The 11,730-nt window shown below is 39.3% G+C and overlaps 1 long non-coding RNA gene across 8 annotated transcripts; it reads right to left on the reverse strand.

The window, feature by feature from the left end:
- Nucleotides 1–486: 486 nt before the first annotated feature.
- Nucleotides 487–5,529, reverse strand: LOC145108523 (uncharacterized). 8 transcript variants are annotated; one of them, XR_013708350.1, is made up of 12 exons: nt 4,847–5,529; nt 4,425–4,748; nt 4,256–4,348; nt 3,959–4,144; nt 3,743–3,876; nt 3,541–3,657; nt 2,581–3,444; nt 2,178–2,479; nt 1,688–2,057; nt 1,013–1,616; nt 814–926; nt 487–722 (listed from the first exon to the last, which is right to left on the reverse strand). It is a non-coding gene; the product is annotated as an uncharacterized LOC145108523 (long non-coding RNA). The 8 variants fall into 8 exon arrangements; XR_013708351.1 differs by lacking the exon at nt 3,541–3,657; XR_013708347.1 differs by having other exon boundaries at nt 2,581–3,657.
- Between the last annotated feature and the right edge of the window lie 6,201 nt (nt 5,530–11,730).

Consider the following 11,730-nt stretch of genomic DNA (forward strand, 5'->3'; position numbering starts at 1 on the left):
TAAGACCTAACTTCTAGTGAAAACCACAAAGCTGGGGACTCTCACACTACTAGAAAAATAGCCTTTTACGATGCGCAATGCGTTTCGTAAAACGCTCAGACGACGCGTAAATGCGTGTCAAGGAAGGCCCTGTCATAACGAGAGACGACACGTTTTTGCGCGTCGTCTATTTACGACGCGCATTTACGAAACGCATTTACGACGCTCATTTACGACACACAATGCGTATCAAGGAAGGCCCTATCATAAAGGAAGACAACACACATTTACGTGTCGTAACCTTACGACGCGCCTTTAGGAAACACATTGCGTATAATTAAAGCCCCTGTCATAAATGAAGATGAAACGCATTTGCGTGTCATAAACTTCAGCAACCATTTACGATATGCATATACGACGTGCCTTTACGATACTCTTTTATGCATAATACAAAAATATAGAAACACATATATACCAAAACAATCAATTTCATCCAATAACATCATGTCAAAAAAATGTAATACATTGATATTAAAGGGATCTGATTGTACATGGTTATTAAGAGGTTTTCCCTAATTATATAACCTAATACTACATTGCTATAAAGGGGCGCCTTCTTGTTTCAGCAACTCGTCACTAAGCTGTCTGAAGAAGCTCTAAAACCCTTCATGTATCCAACCAATCATCATGTCTCTTAGCTTCAATATTAATCCCAACTCTTGATCAAGAACAACACGAAAATCCTACACAATAATCATGTCAGTTGTACAATATCAATATCAACTAATTAATAATACACATGGTATGTATCAGAGTGGAATCAAAATGATCTACCAATAAGATTTTTGTACTGTCTTGAATCAAAGTATTTTTGGTGGCCTCAAGGGCAGCTTCCAAAGGATACTCCTTGCCTGTGCCCTCTTCCTTTTGAATTTGCAGGAGAGTGTCTAGCAGTTCAAATCAAAAAAGAAAACCAATGAGTGTCATGCAAAGTGTTTAAATTAAATTAATTGGCTAAAGCTAGCTTAATTACCTCTTGTTCACCAATGCAAAGTTCAAGAAACTCCAAATCAGCAATAAGGAAACCAAGTGCATTGAAGTTTGAAATTGTAGCTATTGACTTAGAAGCTGTTACTTTCAGATCATCAGAAACTATAAATGTTGCTTGTTGTTTAAGGAATCAACCTAGGATTTTGTAAATATTACCAAAAGATGAGATCCTCATATACAAGCAACTTATAAAGTTATAATATGCACTGATTAAATAAGAGGAAACTGAAGATTATTTAGTAATGAGCTAATTTCAGTTTATCAAAAATAGAAAGTCCTTCAGATGCTTCTTCAGCTAGAACCTGATTCAGATACAACCAATGTGGTCAATATGTTGACTTTATGGACATAAAATATTGATTAAACGTACTTAAAAACTTACCATGGGTAATTTTGAAGGAGAAAAGTTCCCCCTTTTCTACTCCTTACATAAAAACTTAATTGGTAAAACAACAAATGTGACATAAACCGTTAAATCAAAATGAACGAGATATGCCTCTTCCAAACTCAATCTCCAGCTCTCCCTTTTTCATAGCAAGTGCTAGCTTATTCTTTACCACCTCCACACATATACCAAGACCAGTAACCTGAAAATAGATAAATTTCCTTTTATTATTATCATTATCATTATAATAAAACAATTATTATTATTTTAAACCTTTTCCTGAGTCTTGAGCAATCTTTTTCTAGCAATTCTCATCCGTACAACTGAATAAAATGGCAAGGCGTTTCCACCACATGTCACCTCATTTACTTTAAGTCCCTCTTGGCGTGATCTCAAATTTGATCTCACTCGAAAACAAGAGTAACAATTGGCTATGACATTATGACATATTTAAAACTATTTAAACTGATTTTATAACTATATATAATATACTAACCTGATTTATAAATATAATAAGAGTATCTGAACGACATAAAGAATAAAGAATCTTGCGAAGTTCTCGTGTCATTATTCGTGATTGTGTCTCAATGATATTGTCACTTATTACACCTGTAATTTCATGTTGTGGGATGAGTGTAGCAACCTATAAAAATAAAGTCAATGAATTAGAAAACCAAGACAACAATTGGACAAAATTTGTAGGGGTGAGTTTGATGAAGAACAGAGGAGGGCATTCATGTCTTTTGAAAAGATTTTTCCTTACACTATCGAAGAGAATCACATCAATTGGTCCACTCTGTGTGAGAGTGTCAACAATACTCATCAAATTTTCAGCAGAATTTGGCTGTGAAATGAGAAGACTTTTGGTATTTACACCAACTGTTTCAAGCAGCAGTAGGTCCAGTGCATTCTTCACATCCAAGTAAGCACAATAACCTACCAAAAATAACTTCTAATCATCTTAAAATGTGAAGCACCTCCAAGATTTTGAGCTTCCTTGATTACATTCAAAGCAAGTGTTGTCTTGCATGATCCCTCTTGCCCATAAACCTCAACAATTCTTCCCTGTAATGTAAATTTTAGTTGTTATTATTCTAGGGTTCACAATGATTAACTATTATGTATGTGTTTAATTTGATAATACCATATAAGAAGCTACTAATTACCTTTGGTAATCCTCCAATCTAAGAGAAATATCAAGCTTCAAGGAGCCTATGGATACTACAGGTTTCACTCTTGTGCAAAAAAATCGCTGCAAGAACAACATAGATTCCCCATCAAAATCACCTGCAAGTTTTGATAGGGCTGAATCAAGAGCTGTATGCTTTTCTGCAGCTTTAATATCATCATGAAGTTTATCATCTTCTAGGTCTGAAGCTTCAATTGCAAGAATATAATAGAAATGACAAGAAAATTTATACCAATATGAGATTATAACTGACATGGACAAATTTATACACCCTCAGATAAGCTGATCACAACTTCATAATGGCCCTCCATGGGATTTGGCAGGAATTGGAATCCAATTCCGCATGGCAACTACAAATTATTATAGAGTTAATCTAATAAACTTGAGATGTAAGTTAATGTGACTGCATCATCCCTACCAACTATGCACGATTCAATATCTATCCTACCAACTATGCACGATTAATCAATGTCATTTGGATGTAATAAGAAAAGAAAGAAAATGAACTAAACTTTGCTAGACCACCAACTTCATGTGTACATACTCCATTCCATTTATCTGGCAGTCTGCCTAATCTTGCTCATCCGCTTCAGTGTTGCTAACCAGAAGCTACACTCATCCCAATCACTAGTCATAAGATCCACATATTTTAAGAAAATAAATTTTAACCCCTCAAGACCTATGATGTTGATTGGAATGGAATCAGAAAAGATTACCTGAATCTTGAGGGCAGTAGCAAAGTCACCACTGGCGTTTGTTGGAACCGCATTCGCCCGTCCTAATGCTTCCGATGTCTCATTGAAAAGTCTGGTCAAAGTCCTAATAACTGCCCTTTGCTGGACTATCAACACATAACAACACTCAACACTCAACATTCATTCATAAAACATAACCATATATAATTATTATTAATTAATATACATGGGACATTGGACACCTCAGCAGTCTGGACAAATGGAGGGGAAATAGGAGGTGGAGCATGGTGTGAGGGACTTGGTGGTTGCATTTGATTTGAGGAACTTCTTTGTAATCATGTGTTAGCATTCACCTGATTCTGATATTTATTGTGCATCATACATATAATTATATAAGTATACTAAACATTAATTAATTAATTAATTTGAGAAAAACATACATACATGATATTGCTGATAGCCCAAGGTCCTTGACTTGCTAAAATCTCAGCATACTTTTCAACAAGTTTACATAAAGAAGCATTGAATCTCTTCTGTCCAGTTGCTAAAGCAAGAATCACAGTCTTCTCCATTAAATCCTAACATAAACAAAAAAGAAATCACAAATTAACACTTACTATTCAAATTTTAACTTAAATCTTTTCAGAAACAAGTGTTTACCTGAAGAAGTGACACATAGGATTCTCCTTTATGCTCAGTGGTAACATTCTTTGACCAAATTTCAACTATTTTATCAATGTTCCCAACACATATATAACAAAGGGTTGCAGCTAACGTGTTTCCAGAAGATACAAGTCTATAAGCAAGGGTATCACAAAGTAAAGTCCACTCCTCCCTTTAAGCAAACTGTGTATATAGTAAATTAATAATAATACCATCTTCGTGAGACCAAAATAGAAAAAGAAGGTCAAAAGTAAAAAATTGTAAGTTTTTACCACACTCAGGGAAACAACTTACAGTGCATAGGAGAGCAAGTGTTTCCTTCCAGGATTTCAGGGGCCTGGTGTTTACTAGACTAACAATATCATTGTTCACCATTGCAGCAACAACCTATGTTTAAGAAACCCATCAATAAAGATACAAAAAGTTAAATGGAAATGAGAAAGTAAAAGAAAGTAAAAATCACCTTAAGGTAAGGAGAACGATTCTTTTTAAGGTACTGATCACGTGTGCTCTCCCACAGGGAAGCACCACCAACCTGAGTAATATCTAAAGCATCTGCCATTTTATCTACAACTATGTATTGTGCAACAACTCCTTTGTAATCACCAATGAGTTGCTGGAGAACATTTTTTTTGTATGCACCAAATTGATTTCACAATCCATTACGAATGAAACCCAAATTGATTTCACAATCCAAAATATATACCCTTAACTTTGCATCCTCGATATACACAGGATTCAATGAAATTGTGGTTATGCAAAACCAACTGATGTTTAATTAGTGAATCTGTAAACATAATCAAAGAAAAGTAAGAGCATATGGAGAAGAAGCTCAATTATGTTGTTGGAAAAAAATAGATTGATATAATAGACATCGATCAGTGCCTGATTATCTTTGTGGAGATTTATATTAAGGACATCGTCAAGATAGAGACCAAGAAAATACTTCATGTGTTAATCAATTCAACCCCGTTGTTTTCAGGTTTCTTCTTATTGGTATCCGTACAAACCTTGAAGGGACCAACTGAGATCATTTGCTGAGGGAAAGGCCAGTATGAGACAAACCCATATATATTCCGACAAAATGAGTCAGGTGGAGAGAGAAGGATGGCGACAGAGGGCAAAGTAGACGACGTTGGAGTAAAACCAGGTCTCCGTTGGGAAGAAGTAGATGGCGATAGAGTCGAGGTAGGGTTTGTGGAGGCTCCACAGTCGGCAAGAAATCGTTTAATCGGAGAGCAATCGAAAGGAATTGGGGTAATAACCCCCAAATTGGAAGCAACTGAATTTGGGAGGGGTAGGGGAAGAGGTGAGCGGAGGTCGTCGGTGGGAAGAGGTGAGCAGAGATGAGTGGAAGTGAGGCGGATGCATCAGAACTTGTAGAGAGCATCAAAAAAGCCCTAGATCCCCTGCGATTTTGTTTAGTAAATAGTCAGTGCGCGTGTTCATCGGCCAACCTTTCGGCCGAAGAGCTCTCTTGGACGGCCAAAAAGTGAGCATTCTTACTCAAACGACCCACGATGTCACAATGGGGTATCACGATTCTCCCCCAATTAAATTATGATAGAATCTGACAACTTCACAATTCCTTGATTCCCATACTAACCAGAACTCCAACACTTGATCCCAACCACTGATAACCAAATAAGCAGGAAAACTCTAAACTAACACAACATTCAAAAATCTCAACACATACAATCTGACGACAATGATAATTAATCCATTCATAATAAGAAGTCAAATTCCATTAGGCTAATTAAGATAATTCCATCCAAATGATCATTCAACATTACAACTAAACTTTGAAACACAACCAACAAAAGTTTCAGATAACTACCAATACCACCACAAATGCTAAAAAGAAGAACTCCCAAATCAACTCTCGGTCTCTGGGACTCCGGCCGTCCCAAGATGACCGTCGGGCAACTGCCAAACTAAGGGTGTAGGATCCATCACCTCACCAAAAATGAGAAAAGGACATGAAGCTCTAATGTGTCCTTCCTAGCCGCAATGAAAACAAACTTGTGCACTCCGCCTGCAGTCTCTTCCAAAATGACCCTCCACGCCACACCTGCGACATACAAAAGATCGGCAACTCCCTCTAACTATTCCCGAACTCTGACCGGCGGACTTGAACTGCTTCGTTGCAGACTGGGATTGATCTGAAGCCTGATGTTGCTCCGTTGTTTAGGTCTCTATTTCAATCACTTGCCTCCTGGCGGCATCCTGAAACTCAGCCAGAGAACCATAGCGCTGGATGGACACAAACTATTGAATATCCGTCTTGAGCATACCTAAATACCGAGTGATCTGAGTTTGCTCAGAAGCAGCAAACTCAAGGCAAAACATAGCCCTCTCTATGAACATCTTGGTCATCTCCGTCACCGACTTAATCCCGTGTCTCAGATCCATGTACTCCTGGGCCGGTCTCTCCCGCTCCACCAATGGGACATATCTCGAGTGGAACATCTCAGAGAACTGGGCCGATGATACTGCAGCTCACTACTATAGGGTGTATGAACTAGTAACCAAACTCCACTAATCCTTCGCCCCAGACTGAAGAAGGTTTAGAGTGCACTTGACCTTCTGGTCAGCTGGGAAACAACAAGTAAAGAAACATCCCTCAACATCTGATAGCCACCTCAAGGCGATGATTGGATCATGAACCCCGTCAAACACTGTGGGCTTCGTATTGTCGAAGTCTCGGTACTGGAAAGCTCTCACAGTGCCAAACCCGACCGCAACAACTGCCGCGGTAGCCGCAACAGTGGCGGTCTCAGAAAGTATAGCGTATCGGTCATCGAAGAACTCCATCGTAGCGGTCTTGATAGACCCAAACAGCTCCGGTGTCTGCTCCCGGATAATAGAAACAACCTCCTCATGAACTATCTCTCTAACCCGATCCTCTGTTAATCCTGGCCCATCCTAGCCACCAGCTCCGACTCCTGATCCTGAACCTCCAATAGTCGCCATACTGAAATATATACCAAGAAAGATTAGGAATCACAATACAATTCTCAATAAACCAAGCCCTAGTCCTATTGGTTACTTAGTAGCCTCGAAATTCCTCCTGAATCTCATACGAATCCTGTGGTTTCAGTAGTACGGGCCCATACTACCTTCCACACCTATCCGTAGTCGATTCAGAATTCATCCCAAGGTCCTAAGTCACTGCACTAGACCACTCCTAGGAGTGCTAACACCGCTTCTGCTATGAGCAACAACTAAATTCCTAGGATTACCCTTCCTCTCGCATCACCGGTTGCTTTTGTGCATGCTTGTTGTACACAATACGAGATCGGTTAGACTGTCGAATAATCGACTATGCCCTAAGTCCACAACCAAACAAGGAATAAGAAGTATGGCCAAGTCCAACATTCTAAGTCTATTCAATCCGACCATATACAACTAATCAACATACACACAACAATCCCATAATCAAGTAATATAAATCAGGAAAGCAACTTCCTATATCATAAGGCATCAAAGAATCAAGCATTCCTATCTAACAGTTTCTAAAAGAACCTTATACACTAGCATGATTTTTCTATCAATTCATATATCATCAAAATCAAAACTCATCAAACATAACAAGTACGGGTATTTTGAGAACCACTCTCCTGTTTGGGCTTTGGCTGACTATACACACCGCATCTTCCTGGAAAAGTCAAAGTTAAGTCCAGGCCCAAGTTCCTGATCCCAAGCCAACAATCAGAGAAGAACATAACAAGAGAATGAGCCCATGTCCCTAACCCAACCCTTTTTATTATAATTTCTTTTCCAAAAACATTTTTCAAAAACTCTCGGATCCTAGTTTGAGACTGGATTCACACAACTGTTCCTCCAATTCACTAAAACCAGGGCTCTGATACCAACTTGTAACGTTGCGTTTTTCACAACCAAAAAATTTCTTTTTTGATTAAGGTAAAACTTCCCAATTTATGAATCAATTATTAAGAAAGCCGTTTATTCCAAATTACATTTATTAAAAATTAGAGTATCATAGAAAACGCGGAATCCTCAATGTTGCTGATGAGTGTGTACAGTCCCGCTTTCGCCTTCCTGCAATCACATATGATACCTGAAACCATAAACAACTGGGTACGCATAAAGCTTAGTGAGTTTCCCCCAAAATACCCCATACGATAAACATAAAAGCATGCATCGGGTCCACTCAACAATCGGACTGGAATACCCAGGTTTGTTGGCCTAGCGCCTCAACCCAACCGCTCTACCAGAGCCTCTGTGCCTTCGGCTTACAGTCGGCGCACAATGGGTATATTGTCCTACAACACAAAATAGGACCGCCTCAACCTACTACCACCATACGTCGACATATAAACAAACAAGGATCAAGCAGACATATAATACAGACAAACAACAATCATAGAACTCACTCCCGCCTACTAGTCCTCTCACAACACAAAGTCCCACTACCAGGTAACCTCCATGAAATGCATAACCATAAGTAGCCAGAGGTGAGATAGCCACCCAAACAGATAATCCTACTCTAGATCCACAACCAAACAAGGAACATGCAAGAAAGCTAAGACCAAGAGTTCTCAGGCTATCCTGCATGATCACAGATATTCCATAGGGCACTCCACCAAATGATAACCAGTAAGTATAGATAACATACGGTTTATAGATCACTATGGCAACCCAACATACTCAATACCTGGATACAGATCTAACAGATCACTACAACATAACAACATACTCGATACCAGGATATAGATCTAACAAATCACTACAACATAACAACATATTCGATACTAGGATACAGATATAACAGATCACTACATCATAATAGCATACTCGACACCAGGATACAAATCTAACAGATCACTACAACATAACAACATACTTGATACCAGAATACAGATCTAACAAATCACTACAGCATAGCAACATACTAAGTATCAAAATCCAAGGAATGCATGACCGTACATGTTAAAAGGTGAGATAGCCACCCGGACAGGTGGTCCTACCCTAGAACCACAACCAAACAAGGAACGGGTAAGAAATCCTGGACCAAGATTCCTCAGTCTATCCTACATGACTATATACAGTCCCTAAGGCATCCCTTTACTAACAGATAACCAAAACTAGTGGGCCGGTATTGGTGCCTTCAACGCACGATACAATGAGGCGAAACTCACCTAAAATGAATAAACCCGAGAACACCGTGATACGCTCCCTGCTACACTGCTTGCTCCTGCGGATCCACTAACATCAGAATCAATAAAATCTTAATCACCAGTCAAAACCATCAAGTTTGACCTAAAGTTAAACTTGGTCAAAAAGTCAACGGTCAACAGAGTCAACAAAAGTCAAAGTCCAAGGCTGGTTGAGTACGCCCTGTGTAGTCAACTTACGCCCCACGTACACGATGGTTGACCCAATTACGAGCTGGTTGAGTCAGTACAACCGACGTACCTGGGTTACGCCCAACGTATGCTGCCTGCACTCTATTCCTCCATTGAGAGCTTATTCCTTAATCCCTTTTACTCAAATTCGAGATCCAACATTAAAATAATGTCCTCAACCATAAAGTTTCCAACTTTATGGTTTTGCATGGCTAATAAGTGCTTAATGTCCAAAACCATATGTTCTTAACCCACTAAGACCCTCTAACACATGCATGAGCTCAATATCACTTTCAAGATCATATTTTTATGCTTCAAGACACTCCCAAACATCTAAAAGGACAACTCAAAAGGATTAGAGTACCACATACTCATAATAACCAGCTCATGGGACCAAAATAACCATAAATCTAAGGCCAACACGATCTAAATGAAATCAACATCAAGTTCAAAACTTTATATCTCCAAAGGGTGTCAAAAGGTGATGGAATCTTGGATCGAAAGTGTTTCACTCTTCAAGGATGATCTTCTCTTCCAACTTGCTCCTTCAAGGACACCAAAATATACACCAAAGCTCAAAAATGCACTAGAGGGGATTTGGGTTGGCTATGGAATGATCTTCCAGATGGGGGCTGAAGGGTGAATGAGAAATGAGGAGTTAATGTTGTATATATATGGACCAAACCCTGAAAATTAGGGTTTGAGGATCCACCACGTACGCCTTGTGTACGCGGAGTATGCCCGATGTACTAAGCTCCACCTACGTACATCCAACGTACATAACTCCGCCCAACTTACTAAGCCCTTAGCCAAAATCACCAAAATATCACTAAGGGCCAAAAGGCAAAAAACTATCATACTAAGGGGTTAAAAGATAAATACTTAAAACTCAAGATGTTACAATTGTTTTTTATCAAACCTAAATGCTACCCACGGTTTGATCACCACTTGCTGGAGTCATCTCTTCCTCGTCCTTCTTCTCTTTTTCTCCCTCCGTCTTCTTATCCGCCTGCCCTACATGATCCTTACTCACATTAACTTGCTTGTTAGTTAACTTGGATCGGGCATCACGCTAGCCGACCATGTTTGAAGATCCTATGTCTCCTTTCTCCACGTCCTCTGTCATATTGACCTTCGACTCCCAAATAGCCTCGACAACACTACTCTTGAGCTCAGTGATCATGTCCTCCTTCTCCTAGGCATGCTCCTATTCATTCTCTACCTTCTCCTTTCTCAGCTTCTCCACCCTCATCAAGAGATCCTTGTTGGTTGCCTCCCATATCTTTTCCTTCTTCTTCATAGTGCGCTCCGCCTCCCCAGCCCTAATCCTCAGATCCCCAGTTGATCGGGAGAAATGATCTAAAACATAAGAGAAATCATAATTAGTAAACTAAAATCGAGTGAAAAAGAACTCAAAAGAACTTGCGGTTTGTGAGAAGGATATCAGCTTCTTCATAGCCTCCCCTACCCCTAGACTCTCTAGGCTAAGATCTAGGATCTCAGATGGCTTTCTCTTCCTTGATCCAAGAGTCTTTATAGTTAGATCAATTTAATCCCTCCTTGGAGGAAGAGAAGAAGTCTTTTCCTTTTTGACCACGAGTTGACCACTAGACATGGCCTCCTCAAGATTAGAGTGGGTGAAGCGAGCACTGGAACGTGTGGCCTTGGATAATAAACACAAGGTCCGTACCAATATACATTAGGTAAGTAGTGGATGAACTCTCTTAAAAGCTAGGCTACTCAAAGTAGAAGGATCTTTCGATTTCAGGCAAAGCAAGAAAACTCTTGATCTTCTCTGCAGTCTCTTCGGTGGCAGGAGCAAGTTCTGCAAACTTGGGGGCTGTGTAAAATCAAACAAACTAAGAAACTATGATTTTCAGAATCCTTAACCCAATAAATCAAATCCTACCCTTTTTTACCCAACTCATTGGCAGGAGATCACCGTTGGGGATGGACTCAAGCTTTACAAAGAAAATTTTATCTTTCCAATCCCCATCATATTTTTTGTTTTCAAAATTAGGTGTGTTTTGTTTGTTTTAACTTTGAAATGGAAACATGAAGAGCCAAAATTTGAAAGATCGTAAACACGGGCTTGTTCCGCCAAAACAATGTCAAGACCCATGGACCGATTCAACCGATCAATCCAAAAAACATTGCTCCAAAACGCATGCATGATTTGGATATAAGAGATTTTGGTCACCTCAAAAAACTCAAAAACGACACCAAAGAAAGGATAGGTCAAACCTAAAGAGAAAGGATACTCGTGGAAACAAACCTAAGTAGTTGAAACAAAATCTGGTTGGACGTGAGCCTCGAAAGGTTTGAAAACAATATCAGAAGGAAAAACCCTACTTGTTTTCAGAGATTCGATGTCACCGTCATCGAAGGAACAGGTCTCCT

This window comes from Lactuca virosa, chromosome 4 (assembly GCF_052849685.1).
Source record: "Lactuca virosa cultivar CGN04683 chromosome 4, Lactuca_virosa_CGN04683_v6, whole genome shotgun sequence".
In the NCBI taxonomy this organism is placed as follows: Eukaryota; Viridiplantae; Streptophyta; class Magnoliopsida; order Asterales; family Asteraceae; genus Lactuca; species Lactuca virosa.